This window comes from Toxorhynchites rutilus, chromosome 3 (assembly GCF_029784135.1).
Source record: "Toxorhynchites rutilus septentrionalis strain SRP chromosome 3, ASM2978413v1, whole genome shotgun sequence".
Classification (NCBI taxonomy): domain Eukaryota; kingdom Metazoa; phylum Arthropoda; class Insecta; order Diptera; family Culicidae; genus Toxorhynchites; species Toxorhynchites rutilus.
In genome coordinates, this window is record NC_073746.1 from 272,930,844 (window position 1) to 272,948,401 (window position 17,558).

The 17,558-nt window shown below is 37.0% G+C and overlaps 1 protein-coding gene across 1 annotated transcript in view; it reads right to left on the reverse strand.

Moving 5' to 3' along the window:
- The window catches only part of LOC129778563 (putative mediator of RNA polymerase II transcription subunit 26), a 162,832-nt gene that overhangs the window by 143,048 nt on the left and 2,226 nt on the right, over positions 1 to 17,558 (reverse strand). The gene's annotated exons all lie outside the window — the stretch shown is intronic.

Sequence of the window (17,558 nt, forward strand, 5' to 3'; positions counted from 1 at the left end):
GTTTACTAATGTTATCGCCTAATATGTACGAATAAAGTGCGCTGCACATACAACGTCCCGTCAGTGTGAAGTCAACGTGAAGTAATGAAATGTCAAATATTCTCCCATGGAAATCGTATGGTAACATTCACATACATCATCACCGGAAATTGTGACGTCGGCAGAATAAGTCCAAGAGAATATTTAACGGGACGATGACGGTGATGTTGTATGTGTAGCGCACTTAATTCATATCGCAAAAATCAACTAATCATTGGTAATATTTACCCAAAAATCGTCATATATACCAATTTTTCTTAAGAGTGTATAGTTCATTGGTCGAAAATACGGAATAATTAAAAAAACAAATGGTATCACTGGTAGTCCGCTAAACTGTCATCTCAAACAAAAACAAATGGACCATATAACTGGTGAGTAAGGAAACTGTTATCGCTTTTTCTTTCATTAATTATTTCATTTTCTTTCAGACTATGATGTGAAAACATCTGGCTTTTCTATAGCCATCAATAGAAACTAGCCGGAAGATGATTTCCCCCATTACCAGTCGCCAAACAACAGTGCAGATTTTCACCGTTGTCACAGGAGCCAACAACATCTGCAATTCCAATCAGCAGTATCCTCCAAACCCATGCCGGGGACAGCAACAACAGCGGCAACAGCAGAATCGAATCCTCGGGCACAAATGTGTATCAAGGAAATAAAAACTATCAACGCAGGAGGTATTTATCAACGAGCTCAGCTGGACTCGAATCGTCAATCCGGAAACCCCGGATTTAAAAATTTCGCTGTATTGTGGTTATTTGTATATCACAAACACATATTGTTTTGTAATACGTATTTTTTCGAGTAATAAAATGACTAAAATTGATTATGTATTTTCCTTTTAATATTTCATTTCATTTTAATAACAAACCAACACAAACAAGCAGCAAGCAGCGCTGCAAGCAGGTCGACGCCTTGCACATGTTGGCGAAAAAGTGGCGTCAAGTTCTTCGATGAATGCATATGAAAGGTCGATAACTCGATTGCAAGGTGGCAGCATTTGAGGTCGATTGTTGACATTTCATCGACCCGATCTTGGCAGGCAAAACGGAATGTGGGAAGTTATGACCAAAAGAGAGAGTCGATGTAGAGAAATCGATGAAATCACTTACACCCCCACTCTACTTTATTGTGTCAAATCGGTCCCAGAAAATGGTGTCGACAGCGGTTCCGATGTCGTGCCATTTTGCAATGATTTTGTCGACCTTTCCTTCGTATTTGACAAGCAATTTCTAGACAACACTTTGCCAATCTGGCACCGCGTCGACCGATTGCAGCACTGCTCGATCGTTCTTATGGCTTCCACTGTTTGTTTTCATTTATGTTTAAACAAAAAAAAACACACAATTGATATATATTTATTTTATTATTTATACAAATTAAATTGAATTCAGGTAAAATAAATCTGACATATGTATCTTAAATATACAAAAAAAAATCGATAGAGAACCTAGCAGCTGAATTTGAGTTACAATTTCGTAGTTGATAATATACCTGAGCGATATGAACACATAGAATAGCTTCAGTGTACGAAGTTATGTGAAGTTTCATGGTCACAATGATTAAGATATGAACTTATATTCTAACACTCAATTATGATGCAAGTTTCTGATTTTGGAATAGATGTGAAGTCCAATGCATCTCTATGTTTTTCCCTTACAATAAGTAGAACAGATACCATAGCTGGATACTCTGCCTAGGTTTTCCTGCAGCACATGAATTACTTTCACAATCATTTCGAGTTCTTTAATAGTGAAATAATCTTTTTTTTTTCAGCGTAATGTGCGTTCTAGCGTTTCCGTGTGGCAAAAATATTTAATAACTCATGTGTATGTTGGATATTTACTAAACCCGCTTATAACTCGGAACATACAATATATTTCACCAAACGCACCTCAACCTTGGGCATTTTCCTGTTATTTCTAAATATTCGCTGCCTCTTGTTTGCCAACCCAAAGTTGCTGGTCACCATCCTGATTCTGATCTATTCCCATTCGATTTGGGGAATCATATCCAAAGAAAACCAAGTATACCTAGCTCAAGTTGCGTTGGAGCTCGATGACGTTACAGTCTTGTGGAAATCCACAATCTCAACACAAAAGGACTATAATGTGACAATTGCCTCATTCATCAATCTACAAGAAATTCAAAATAAGTATGCATTCATCGAGAATAATGTTCCATACCTGTCAAGCCGTATAAAGATTCGATTGAATGAAAATTGACCAATGCAGGCTAGAAATGTCCTTTGGAATTTTTACAAACAGCATTGAAAAGTTTAGATGATTCAACTATATACCCATCTACATATTATCTTTATCGCTCTTTGTATTCATAGAATCTTCTTATAACTTGAAATCAGTGGAATGACTATGCAGTTTCAATTCCTTTCCCGGCACAGACATTTCTAGACACAATCGGTATAGCAGCGTTTGCGAACCTAAAATAAAGTTGGATTAAAGCAGTAAACTTCCGGAACATCGTTATTTTTAACTAACTTTAGAGTTTCCTTTTTTCAAGAAAAGACTGAGAGGACATCAGAGGACACTCTATAAATTCCATTCCGAAGGAAGAGGGCTCAGCGAGGATAATTTTTTCTCAAACGTTTCAATCGCATTTTCTTATTATATACACTTTTTACAAAATAATACGGTGCAAAAAAACATAAGCATCAGTTCCTTGGAAATGAACTGATGCTTATGTTTACCTTCTATCTAGAGTGAGTGTTTATTCAAATGGCAATCTAGGAAGAAAGAGAAAGAGCAATCGCTGCAGTGATGCCATTTCACTCATATGTAATCGCGTACAATTATAGCTGAAACTGTAGGCAGTGCTGCCTGCAGGAGGTAAGGCGGGGTAAGATTCTAGCACTTTTGTAGCACTTTCCGTCGCTCGGTCGACATGGTGTCCATAACCGCTCGAAAATATATGAATCTGGGCCCCTTTCATTCTACGCCCCTCATATAGTGTAGCGTATAATAACTATCATTATTTAAAAGACTGGCCATTTCAACATTATTGTTCTGTTCAGGCGCGAAACAATCAAAAAACTAAAATTCCAGTGTTTCATAACTGTAGAACCAGATGGAAAAAAATCTCATTCCTTTACAAAATTAACGTCAATTTCACATGAATTACAATAAGTTTCTAATTCGTAGGTCATCTTTAGTTCTCAATCAGTTCAAATAACCCATTCGGTGTGGTTTCGACCAAGCTGCGCTATGTTATAGTGTGTATCTCGTTCTACGCAGAGGATACTGACCGTTCAAGCTCGTCAAATCACTCATACCGCTTGTAAGCTGCTCCTACTATTCGTACGATCACTCCTCATAAGTTCTTTATAGGGTTTTGATCTGGTAAACAAGTTGACCAGTCCAGAATCTAAAACCCTTATTCATCAAACCATGCCATTACTTTCCGGATTTTATGAATTGATTCCAAATTACTCAATTATCACATTGTTTTTGATGTAAAAACGTCAGAAAATGATTCTGAATTACTTCGTTGCACTTCTGGCTGTTCATTTGGGTTGATGGTAAACTACGTAAACCAGGCCTTTTTGAGAAAATTCTCCCCAAACCATGAACATGCCATCTCCAAAGCTGTGGGTCCAAAATCTAATGTGGAAGCTAATCCCATGAGTTTCACTATTTCAAGAGAGCTCCTCTGATCCAGCTTGAATAGAATTTCTTCATACTGGAAGGACTTACGGAACGTGTCATTTAATTTTTCAACATGTAACTTTGCAGGCTGGTTTAAGGAAAATATTTTCAAAACGGCCTGGTTCAGGTTTCTGTTTTTGCCTCAAAGATACCATGATAATTATGTAATTTGGCACCAATTCATAACATTCGGATAGTCAAGGCATGGTTTATTAAATAGGGGCTTCAGATTCTGAACCGGTGCACTTGTTTACCAGATCAAATCCCTATCAAAAACTTATAAGGAGTGGTCGTACGTATTATAGATGCAGCTTGCAAGCAGTATAAGTGATTTGAAGAGCTTAAACTAGCAGAGTCCTCTGTTTGGAACGGGATATACACTACAACATGGCGCAGCTTGATCGAAACCACCCTGAATGGGTTATTTGAACTGATTGAGAACTAAAGATGACCTACGAATTAGAAACTTATTGTAATTCATGTGAAATTGACGTTAATTTTGTAAAGGAGTACGAGTTTTTCCCTCTGGTTCTATAAAGGGTGTGTCACATCAAATTGCATCACGGAAAAAAACGCTGTAGAAATTTAATTTTAAGAATTATATCTTCAGCTTTCGCTTATAATCAGATAAGAGTGTATAGATCACGTTGGCCATGCTTCACTGTCAATTTTTCGTAAATTTGGAAAAATGTCGTCGAACGAAAAAGAGCGTCGTGAATTAATCCTGTGCACTCATTTCGAGAATCCGGAGTTGTCACATCGGGACATCGGTAAGATGCTGGGAATCGTCCAATCCACGGTCAGCAGAGTACTAAAACGATACTTCGAGAACCTAACTATCGACCGGAAGGTGATGAACGGCAAAAATGGATGCTCCGTCAGTGAAAAAGATCACAAGCGCGTAGTTAAGCAGTTTAGACGTGATCCGAGAAGTTCGGTCCGGGATGTCGCCAATAAGCTGAATTTGTCAAGTTCATTCGTCCAGCGGACCAAGCAGCGGGAGGGCCTGCGTACATACAAGGTTCAGAAGGCTCCTAACCGCGACGAATAGCAAAACATGGTGGGGAAGACGCGAGCCCGGAAGCTGTACACCGAAATGCTGACGAAGCCGCATTGCCTGGTAATGGACGACGAAACCTACGTCAAAGCGGACTTTCGTCAGCTGCCGGGCCTGTTGTTCTTCTCCGCAGAGGACAAATTCAGCGTTCCGGAGGAGATTCGCAAGCAGAAACTATCCAAGTTTGCCAAAAAGTACATGGTGTGGCAAGCGATCTGCTCTTGCGGAAAGCGGAGCGCCCCCTTCGTTATGAACGGCACGGTAAACGGGCAGGTTTACCTTAAGGAGTGCCTACAGTGCTTACTACAACTATTTAAGCAGCACGAGGGCCCGACCATCTTCTGGGCGGATCTCGCTTCGTGCCACTATTCAAAGGACGTGTTGGAGTGGTACGAAGCCAACGGGGTCACCTTCGTGCCAAAGGAAATGAACCCGCCCAACGCGCCGGAGCTTCGCCCAATAGAGAAATATTGGGCGATTATGAAGCAGGCCCTCCGGAAGAACCCAAAAGTTGTCAAATCGGAGGCGGACTTCAAGAGAAAATGGATTTCTGTTCAAAAAAAAAACTACAACCTGACGTTGTACAGAACCTTATGGACGGGGTAAAGAGGAAGGTGCGATCATACGGGCTTGGGCTCGAAGTATGAATAAAAAGAAAATGCCAAAAGTTGTTTAATAGTTTTTATTTTACTGTCTAAAATTTTCAAAAGGATCGGTCTACTGGGCGAATTTCTACAGCGTTTTTTCCGTGATGCAATTTGATGTGACACACCCTTTAGTTATGAAACACTGGGATTTTAGTTTTTTTTTATTGTTTCGAGCCTGAACACAACAATAAAGTTCAAATGGGCAGTCTTTTAAATGAAGATAGTTATTATACCCTACACTACATACTTCGATTCAACCGACTTATTGTATATCTTTGAAAACTCAGAAAAAAAAGAGTGGTTCTATAGTTGTGAAACGCAGTGTATATGGAAATGGCAGCGTTTCATATACCTGGAAACATATGACAACATAAAAATGAACAAAGAAATCAAAAGAAAAGTTTTAACAGAACCATTTATGCTCCCAACATATATCGGGTTAAACAAAATTGGGCACTTTTGTTATCATAATCGAAAATGGTACGGAAGATAGAAAAGGAGTCAACGCTCATGTATCTCAATCATTCTTTTAGTTTCACTGAGCCTAGAAACCAAAACTAGAAACATTTCCCCAAACCAGCGCAGTAATTGACATAATGTTCATGAAAATAACTTAACGACCTGGAAGGGTACCAGAACATGTTTAAAATTAAAATGATCTTACTAGCACAATCCAGGGAACCGAACAAATTTATCTGAGAGATCCTGCGATCGGTGCCTATTGCGTTAAGGCTTTCATTAATTGTGATAATAATCGAAAGTGAAGCTATGAGGATGGGAAAAAATATTTGGATCTTAACTTGGTTTCCGCTCACAAATTATAGATAGTAATACAGCCATTCCATGTCAAACCGATAGGTTGTTTATTTCCATTTCAGGGTGGTCCGAAAAATCAACTTTTTCCCTTTTCATATTTCATAACTCATAACTTTTGAACTACTGAACCGATTGAGATGATAGACATATCAAAATGAAGCCAATGTCATGTCAAAAATTATAACTCAAAAACGAAGATAAAAGCCTCTCTGATTTTTTGAATGTGTTATGTACCTCAGTTGTAAAAACCTCAGCTTTCAAGAAAAAATTACCATGAAAGCCATACAGAACAAATACAATCAATAATAAACGAAAACCAAATCCGATTTTCTTAAAGTGTAGTGTTCAATTTGATATGTCGAAAAATAGGAAAAAAGGTGATTTTTCGGATCACCCTAAAATGGAAATGGGCAACCTAATCTACCACTTTTCTTGAAAATCTGAGAACCACTATATCGGTTTGGCATGGAATCGCTCGATATAAACGGCCCAAAAAGTAATTACTGATGCATCTGTTACATTTACTTAGTTCTATCATTTCTCGAGAATATTTAGTCAACATACATGATTAAATGCGTTAACAACTTATGTACACAATAAAATGTTTCTCGATTCCTGTTTTGGGCTTACTTAATGCGGAGAAAAAGGTTAGCAGATTTTTTTTCAAGGATATGGTGAGAAGGCTTAATCGCATACAAGGTCGGTGATAAGTCTGTAACGGTGATAAGTCAGACTAAGTAACAAAAAAAAGTAAAAATGACTCAATGGTAGCAAACAATCAAGAATTTTCTACATTCTACTTTTATCAGATCACACTAATGTTGCAAATAGCCAGATTTATGGCATAAATTTATTTTTGCTGATCCGTATACAGCCAGAGTAGACCAAGTGCATTCGATTATAACGACTAGAGCAGTGATATTCAACCGGTGGGGAATTCCTCCCTAGTGGGGAGTTTGGTCATTAAAAGGGAGGAATTGTGCAAGGGAATATTGCACATTTGTTCGCTTTGAAGATGACAATGATTAGCAAAAATTGCCACAAAAGTTTTATTGGATACGCTAAAATTTGCGATCCTCGGCAAACATTTCCAAATCTGAAATGTAATGTTCAATTGAACAACTTCGCAATGTTTGAAAGACTTTTGTCAGTGAATGATGATGGAACAGACGAAGAAACAATTCAGAGAACCATATAAAGGAAATTGTATAACATTTGTCAACGTTTTCAAGAATCACGATTTTGGCGGAAATCGTTCAGGCGCAGGTGTCATGCTGACGTGCCCAGTTTCATATACCTTTTTTTGTAATCAGACACAAGTATTAAATTAAATTTGTTACGAATACATCTTGAAACCCGTTTGTATTCTTATATTACTTTGCTGATATGCTACAGACTTTCTAACAAAATACTAATAGGGGTGAAGCACTGGGATTAATTTTCGTAAAGAATTGAGCAAAAAAAGATTGAAAGCCACTGGACTCTAGAGAAGGCCGTTTTTCTGAAAATGAGTAAATGGAAGGAATTTCAAATGAAATATTGGATTTCTCTGAATCAAAAGATTCTTCTCTACGTCCTTCAATGATCATGGAAAAGTAACTCACATTGAAACACAATTTATATACGATAAAAAAAATAAAAAAAGTGTAGTGTTAATGACAAACCACGTTCAGGATAGCCGAAAAAAATCCAAGACAATAAGATGATTTATATTTTTTTTAATGTGAAATGACGCCTATTGCAAAACAGAAAAGTACACTTTTTCTTGAACAACCTGTTAGACACGAACTTCCAAATAAAGTCTATGTAGCTTTCTCAGGACCTCCCATTGATTGATCTTATAATTGGCCTTTTTCAAGGCCTTGACCTTTGACCTTTGAAACTTAACACGTTGCACCCCGTATTTTCCTCGCTGCGCTTTCCATTCAGCCCGCATCGAAAGCGTTTGCACAATATCATTGTCGGTCCCAGCTCCCACCGGTACTTTTTGTATAAACAGAAAATAGTCAGAAATTCGATTAGAAAGTATTCACATTTTGTAACACATTCCAAAACAAGTCGTATTTTTTTCATTTTTTTGTTTTGAAACTGTCAGTCCAAGTCAGTCAGCGCTTTTCTATCAAAAAGCTCAACGTCGACCCCTGGGGACCGACGCGGAGCTCAACGTGTTAGAGCCTCTATAGTAAGGTTGATTCATTAGAATGTTTGATACAGAATGATAGAAATGATAGAAATGAAGACAGCCCTAAATCGGACAATTCTTTTCTCGAGTTTTCCTCTTATCAACATATTCGGCGATCAATTTTTCTTTGTATATATAGAAGACCATATAGGAGTGCGTTTTATCACATTAAAATCCATTTCCACTTCCGAACGAAGATCAAATTTGGCTCCATTTGGTTGATTAGTTTTCGAGTTATGCAGAAATTTGTCTTTCATTTGTATGGCAGCTCCCCCTAAGAGAGGGGGGGTGGAGTGTCTAACCGCCATAGAAACATTTATTGCACCCTACAACCTCAATATGCCTAATTTGGTTTCATTTTCTTGATTAACTCTCGAGTAATGTAGAAATTTGTGTTTCATTTGTATGGCAGCCACCCCTTAGAGAGGGAGGTGGAGTGTCTAACCACCATAAAATCATTTATTGCACCCTAAAATCTCCACATTCCAAATTTCGTTTCATTTGCTTGATCAATTCTGGAGTTATGCTGAAATTTGTGTTTCATTTGTATGGTAGAACACGCCCCCCCCCCCTTAAAAGAGAGGGGGGAGGAATATCTAACAACCATAAAATTATTTGTTGCACCCTAAAACTTCCATATGCTAAATTTTGTTTCATTTGCTTGATTAATTCTCGAGTAATGTAGAATTTTGTGTTTTATTTGTATGGCTTTGTGTTTTTTGTGTTTTATTTGTATGCCTTTGAGAGGGGGTAGAGGTCTTGAACTATCATAAGAACCCTACCTGGTCCCAAAAACCACAACATACCAATTTTCATGTTGATCGGTTCAGCTATTTCCGAGTCCATAAGAATCAGACAGACAGACAGACATAAATCCATTTTTATAGATATAGAAGATATCGGTTTGGCATGGAATGGCTGATATAATAACGCTCTCTGGTACATTCATTAGCAAGAAAATCAAAAACATCCCCTAGGACCCACGCTTTTTTTCACTGGAAGAGGCAGATGGAGATACGATACATTAAATGATTTTTGGTCAAATTGTGCGACACCCATACGTTGTAGCGACTTACGTAACCAAGCTTAACCTTATTCCTTATAAGATAAGGTATAAGATTAGTATAAGATAATTCACGTGTCGTGTACCGAGGATTATATTTAAAGAGCATCTCGATTTGGTCATCACTGCAATGAACTTTCCAGATAACCCAATACTTGGTGACTGAAGCTTAACTGTAAACAGAAACACTTAAGCGATTAAAGGGCGTGTCACATCAAATTGCATCACGGAAAAAACGCTGTAGAAATTTAATTTTTGGGAATTATATCTTCAGCTTTCGCTTATAATCAGATAAGAGTGTATAGATCACGTTGGCCATGCTTCACTGTCATTTTTTCGTAAATTTGGAAAAATGTCATCGAACGAAAAAGCTGTACACCGAAATGCTGACGAAACCGCATTGCCTGGTAATGGACGACGAAACCTACGTCAAAGCGGACTTTCGTCAGCTGCCGGGCCTGTTGTTCTTCTCCGCAGAGGACAAATTCAGCGTTCCGGAGGAGATTCGCAAGCAGAAACTATCCAAGTTTGCCAAAAAGTACATGGTGTGGCAAGCGATCTGCTCTTGCGAAAAGCGGAGCGCCCCCTTCGTGATGACCGACACGTTAAACGGGCAGGTTTACCTTAAGGAGTGCCTACAGAAGCGCTTACTACCACTATTGAAGCAGCACGAGGGCCCGACCATCTTCTGGCCGGATCTCGCTTTGTGCCACTATTCAAAGGACGTGTTGTAGTGGTACGAAGCCAACGGAGTCACCTTCGTGCCAAAGGAAATGAACCCGCCCAACGCGCCGGAGCTTCGCCCAATAGAGAAATATTGGGTGATTATGAAGCAGGCCCTCCGGAAGAACCCAAAAGTTGTCAAATCGGAGGCGGACTTCAAGAGAAAATGGATTTCTGTTCAAAAAAAAACTACAACCTGACGTTGTACAGAACCTTATGGACGGGGTAAAGAGGAAGGTGCGAGCATACGGGCTTGGGCTCGAAGTATGAATAAAAAGAAAATGCCAAAAGTTGTTTAATAGTTTTTATTTTACTGTCTAAAATTTTCAAAAGGATCGGTCTACTGGGCGAATTTCTACAGCGTTTTTTCCGTGATGCAATTTGATGTGACACATTCTTTATTCTTCTTGAAACCCATTCTATATTTGAAATTTTATTTTATTAAATGCATGTCTCACACTAAGCAAAGCAACAAGAGCTTGTTAGCCTCCTTCAGCATGTGCTCATGCTGTAATCTGCCCTGAATCCATAGGCCGAGAAATTGATTGATGAACCCCATAGTCACAAAAATGTGTCTCCCCTTGTTGCGTTCCTTTGGGGTACTTCCTGGAAATTTTCCTCCTGCCTTCTACTCGCTTTTGCGACTCTCACAAGAAAAAAAAAGTTTCATAACGAGCATTTTTCCAAAAATTCCACGCTCGCACACTGCTGTTTGTGACGTTTTCGTGTCACATGTCAAAGAAAACCCCTAATCCTAGGGTTTGTTGCGAAGGGTTGATTTTATAACAAAGCCGAAGGTGGTGTGAGAAAATAACAGCAAAGAAAACGCGCAGTTTGTTACCAAAAAAAAAACTTTCAACCATGTGAAATTGAAAGGAAAATAAATGTCTCGATTGGATCCATCCTGCAGTGTCGTATGAGACGGCTGAGAAAGAAAATTAGCCTCAATATGATCAAACGCTTCTACCATCCAATCAATGTCTTCGTTCAATCCTTGTTCGACGCAGCTGTGCGCCCCAGAAACACCCCCAAAAAACAAACTCATATCGATATGCATCAGGCCGAAACGCATCCACATACATTCTCCGAGCTGCCCTATGAGAAGGGTATGAGATTACTCTCGTTTGTAACATGCATCAACTTTGTCGTTTGATGTGAGCATGTAGTTGCCATATTGTGGAACAGCTGGAGCGTGAAAAAAGATTCAACCGAGCACTGACCATTTCAACGTTCGTAAGAAAGCAGATTGTCCACATCACCATACGAAAAAAAAATGCATCCGAGAACAAAAACACAAACGTGACTGAGCTAAAATTGTTATAACATATCTTCTAGTTTGGGTAACCGAAATGGCGATGAGTGTCAGAGCAACGTCAATAACCATGAATTGTGTTACCACAAGTAGAGAAAATTTCAACATGCAAGGCAAAAAATTGAATTAATTTGTAAATTTCTTCGGCACACGTTTCAAATAAATCCCTTTAAAGTTGCTGAGAATAATTTTGCAAAAGGCGACTCGTTGTAGATAGTCGTTATATCACAGATCATTTTTAAGAAACAGGAGTCGAGAACAAATGTGAAATATACAAATGTATAACAAGAAAAAAAAAGCTAAAAAAATTATAATTGTATTACATACATAATCATCAGATGATGCATCTGAATCAAGTTTGAATCATTAAAACCAACTAGATTGCGTTACAGTCTCACTTCAGGTATATTCCACTGAATATTTTATACTGTAACGTGTGTCACCATAAGTGAGTTCGGTGAGTTCGTAGCGTACGGTTGGGAAGACTACTTGGCACACACCCGACGCAGGAGACGAAGCAGAGGGGTGTAATTAAAACAATCAATGCATAATCAGCCTGCTGCCAGACGGTGGTGGTGTGTTCCTCACGAGATGATTAATTATAATTGGATGCAATTACGTGTTTCTTGTTGTGATGCATAATGGTTTTTATCTATGCAGGAACGATTTGCTCATCTGGTTGAAAGTGAAATAATTAACACGCACCAGGAAAGATCAGCTTGGCGATCGTTTGACCATTAGTTTACATGTTTTATCTCCAAGTGTTAATTATTTTGCAACGAGTTCCAGGGATATAAATATATTAACAATATTTGGCACCCAGTTCACCACCAGCTTTCTGTAACAAACCGCTTCAATCAACACCGTTCTTTTCATCTCACATATGGATAGCAGAAGAACAATTTCTTCTGGAAGCATTCTGTTGGCCCAGCTCCAACTACTGGGTGAGAAGTTATCAGGAAACATGGAACAAAAAAGTTTGAGTAGTCTTCTGCCCTAATTGATGCATAAATTATAGTACCGAAGCGTCGCTCTTAAAAGCATCTTATTATGGGTTTATTGCTGCTTGTGTAGCTCGCCGGTGCTGGTAGGCACATGAACGATGAAGATCTTGGGCGGACCAAACGGAATAAGGAACATGCCAAGCAGAGCGTATGCTACCACTCAATTCATTCTGTGCATAGATATAGACATTCCTGATGAATACCATATGTTGCGAATTGGTTCCGTACACTAGAAGGGAATATGATGGCATTTGAAATCACAATAAAAGCGTAAATCTCAAACGGTAGAGCCCCGATAATCTGCGGAATAGGGTGCAGCGGATTCAGAAAATCGCGGTAACGCAAAACACTAAACTGAGGTGCAAACACAAAAAAAAAAAGTTCAGCGTGTAAACTTTGCGTGAACTATGTCATATGCACCAGTGATCCGTGAAAAGGAGAAATACGGCAAGGTGACAAGAAACAAGAAACAAGAAACAAGAAACAAGAAACAAGAAACAAGAAACAAGAAACAAGAAACAAGAAACAAGAAACAAGAAACAAGAAACAAGAAACAAGAAACAAGAAACAAGAAACAAGAAACAAGAAACAAGAAACAAGAAACAAGAAACAAGAAACAAGAAACAAGAAACAAGAAACAAGAAACAAGAAACAAGAAACAAGAAACAAGAAACAAAAAACAAGAAACAAGAAACAAGAAACAAGAAACAAGAAACAAGAAACAAGAAACAAGAAACAAGAAACAAGAAACAAGAAACAAGAAACAAGAAACAAGAAACAAGAAACAAGAAACAAGAAACAAGAAACAAGAAACAAGAAACAAGAAACAAGAAACAAGAAACAAGAAACAAGAAACAAGAAACAAGAAACAAGAAACAAGAAACAAGAAACAAGAAACAAGAAACAAGAAACAAGAAACAAGAAACAAGAAACAAGAAACAAGAAACAAGAAACAAGAAACAAGAAACAAGAAACAAGAAACAAGAAACAAGAAACAAGAAACAAGAAACAAGAAACAAGAAACAAGAAACAAGAAACAAGAAACAAGAAACAAGAAACAAGAAACAAGAAACAAGAAACAAGAAACAAGAAACAAGAAACAAGAAACAAGAAACAAGAAACAAGAAACAAGAAACAAGAAACAAGAAACAAGAAACAAGAAACAAGAAACAAGAAACAAGAAACAAGAAACAAGAAACAAGAAACAAGAAACAAGAAACAAGAAACAAGAAACAAGAAACAAGAAACAAGAAACAAGAAACAAGAAACAAGAAACAAGAAATAAGAAACAAGAAACAAGAAACAAGAAACAAGAAACAAGAAACAAGAAACAAGAAACAAGAAACAAGAAACAAGAAACAAGAAACAAGAAACAAGAAACAAGAAACAAGAAACAAGAAACAAGAAACAAGAAACAAGAAACAAGAAACAAGAAACAAGAAACAAGAAACAAGAAACAAGAAACAAGAAACAAGAAACAAGAAACAAGAAACAAGAAACAAGAAACAAGAAACAAGAAACAAGGAACAATACAGTTTGTTGTTAGTTTGTTATTGTTACAAAATATAGGAGGATTCCATCTGAGTCTTTCAAGACCAATTACACCTTTCTCTTAGTTTCGAAATTTCTCAATAACATTCGTCTTGCTTACTGTCAACGGAAACAACATATTTTGCTTTGTTTTCCGACATATTATTGATTATAATTGAGCGAATTATTGTATTATTTGAGAATTGAGCGAAAATATAGAGTTAACTCTAAAGCAGAAATTTTTCGCAGTACTGAGAAAGACCTATGGTTTGAAAGAGTTTGCAGAAGCAACAGAATATGATTAACTCTTAGCGTTTGTGAAATTTATAGAAAGTATATAAGTCTAAGTAACAACTATAATATAAATCGCAAATCATATCTCTGGTAATCTGATACTCTCACCCAGTGCAATATTCGGCAACAATTTTGCGACTGGAGATGAAAAGTTATGTAGAGTGCAAACACATCCTGAGCAAGCATGCCGAATCAACAATTCAGGCGCTACCGATTCACACGATCGATTCATTCAATCAAAAAAAATTTCTTCGTATTTCTGTAGTTTAGACATTCAAGAATATACCATAGAAAGGACTTATCGAAAATCCTATTATTTACCGAGTTAAAGCCATTTTAGTGATGCGGTATCTAACCTGTTACGCCATAACAATGAACTTCAGACGTTCAGTTTTTCTCGAGACTTTTTTTTTCAAACTGGCGTACACAATATCTCAAGTTCTACTGAACCGATTAATATTGAAATAATATGGATACAATCTGCAAACTATCGCATGAACCTCTAAAAAATAGTATTTTTTAAATTTTACTATTTTTAAAAAAACTAGGAACGTAAGAAAAAACGTTTGAAACCACATTTAGTTTTTCAAACGGCCGCCATTTTGCCAAAAAAGATGTTTTTGACTTGTACGAGGTTTATGTGATAGCGACATCTCTACTGATTCAGAATCTGTTCGATTTTTTTGTTTCGAATAACCAGAAGGGCTAGAATCGTGTACGCCATGGCACAACTTTTTGTTTTTTGAACCATCTCACTTCATAAGCTCTCAATTATTCTAGTTATGAATATTTTTTCTCCGTTCAATTTTTGATTTATTGTTAAAAGATAGATGAACAAATAATGATACAATGGATAGTGAAAATTTCTTTGTTTTATTTTTACGGAGCTCGAAGGAACGTCCAAAATTCGTGTCTCTACACTAGAATACCCCCTTAAGAAATGTTCGAGTTATAAGCATTCGAAATCTTTCATTTTTTCCTGCATGTTCTGTGTTTGGGTTTACATTTTATATCCAATATATTCGTTAGTTAGACGTAGTCCCACGTCAAAATGCAGCAGAAGTTCAACGATTTTAAGAAAAGGTGAATCTTCTAATAGACCCTTTACAATTTTCTTATACTATGAATCTCCTAGTACTTCTATCAAAACTCGTCATTATAAATAATATAAATTTATTTTCAGACACAATTCTAGTTCAAGATTCTTCAATTACTTGCAAATAACATCTTCGTTACATGGAATAAATGTTTGATACAGAATGATACAATGATAGAAAGAAGACAGCCCTAAATCGGACAATTCCTTTCTCGAGTTTTGCGCATACCAACACATTTGGCGATTCATTTTTGTTCATATAGTTAGAAGATGTAGCAGTGCGTTTTTTCACCTGAAAATCCAATTCCACATTCGAACAAAGATAAGTTTCGTTAGCGGCAACATCAAAAGGACTAAAACCGCTAATCAATTATGGGAATTAAATTTTACGGCTTTTCCAATTTTTATTCAGATTTCCGAAAATGTTCAATTGTTAATATGGTTGGTTGAAATATGTGTAATATTTTTATGGGACCGCCTTTCTCCTTCCAGAGGAGGGAGGGCCGTCAAACCATCATAGAAACATTTCCTGTACTCTCAAATCTTCACATTTCAATTTTGGTGTCATCTGCTTCATTAGTTCACGAGTTATGCAGAAATTTGCGTTTCATTTGTATGGCAGCCACCCCCTTAGAGAGGGGGTGAGGAATGTCGAACTACCATAGAAACATTTATTGTCCCCTAAAACCTTCATATGCCAAATATAGTTTTATTTGCTTCATTAGAATTGTGTATTAATCGAATTATGCATAAATCTATGTTTCATTTGTATGGCAGCCCCCTCTTAGAGAGGAGAGAGGAGTGTCGAATCACCATAAAAGCATTTCTTGTCCCCTAAAACCTTCACTTCACAAATTTGGCTCCATTTGCTTGATTAGTTCTTGAGTTATGCATAAATCGGTGTTTCATTTGTATGGCATTCTTTTATATATATTGATTGTCGAGTCAAATCGCAAATCAGTGTAACAAGCATCGTAGTATCGTTATATACGGCTTTACAATATGTATATCATATGACATATACATTAGGGTGCCAATGAATGTATGGGAAAATATCGACCCTAAAACACCCTAAGACACGTCGATATTTAAAATTATCTCAAATTTTTTTTTGTCTGAAAAAGACAAAAAAACGACCGAGTGCCAATAGCAACAAAAATTTTTTTTCGTGATAACGGTAAATCTCGACGGTTAATGCAATTTTAAGACATTTGGCATCAAAATTTTTTTTTGAAAACCCCGATTTTCGGTGATTATTTGCTTTTCAAAAAAACTCAAATTTTGACGTCTGTGACACTAATAAGTGAAGTGCGAATGAGCTAATATTTTGCATAGGGTATATTATAGTGCAAATCAACATTTCGCAGCAAGTTCCGAATGAAAAATCGAGATAACTATTTTTATTGGTACTCAAAGCCATACGTTTCGTCTCGTATTCCGAAAAAAACAAGTTCCAGTGTCGATTTTTGACAAAAAAAAAATTTCGAAATGACACTAATTCTCGCCGTTTCATGCTATTTTAAGGATTTGGCATAAAAAAAATCGAAAACCACGATTCCCTTTACTTACTTGGGTGATTTTTCGATTTTCAAAAAACTCAAACTTTGACCACTTTGTGCCACTCTCCCTTATGTCCGATTGAGCTGATATTTGGCATAGAATGTTCTTTCGAGGTGGTAAACAATTTTTATGGGGTAACTTTTTGAAATTTGAGATGATCATTTTCATTGGCACCCTAATATACATACAGGTAAACTTCGATATAACGTACATTTCACTTTCAAAATTGTACGTTATATCGAAGCACAATAAAGTCTATAATACATTATTGTGTTGCTGTTTTAGTACAGTTAATGAATAGCTTCAATCAGAAGACGAACCCAGCCTTTCTCATGATGTTTCCCTTCGTACTGTTGAGTAAAGCTAGATTCATTTAGAATCCGGAATCATAAAACCAGCTGTATTTCGGGATTGATTGAAGGTACAAAACTTGTCTTAGCATCACAATACAGATAATTTATTGTTCTATCAGAAAAAAAATATTGAAAAAAATATTCCTTTACACTTTGGAAATGTGTACGTTATATCGAGGTAAAATGTACGTTATATCGAGTGACGTTATATCGAGGG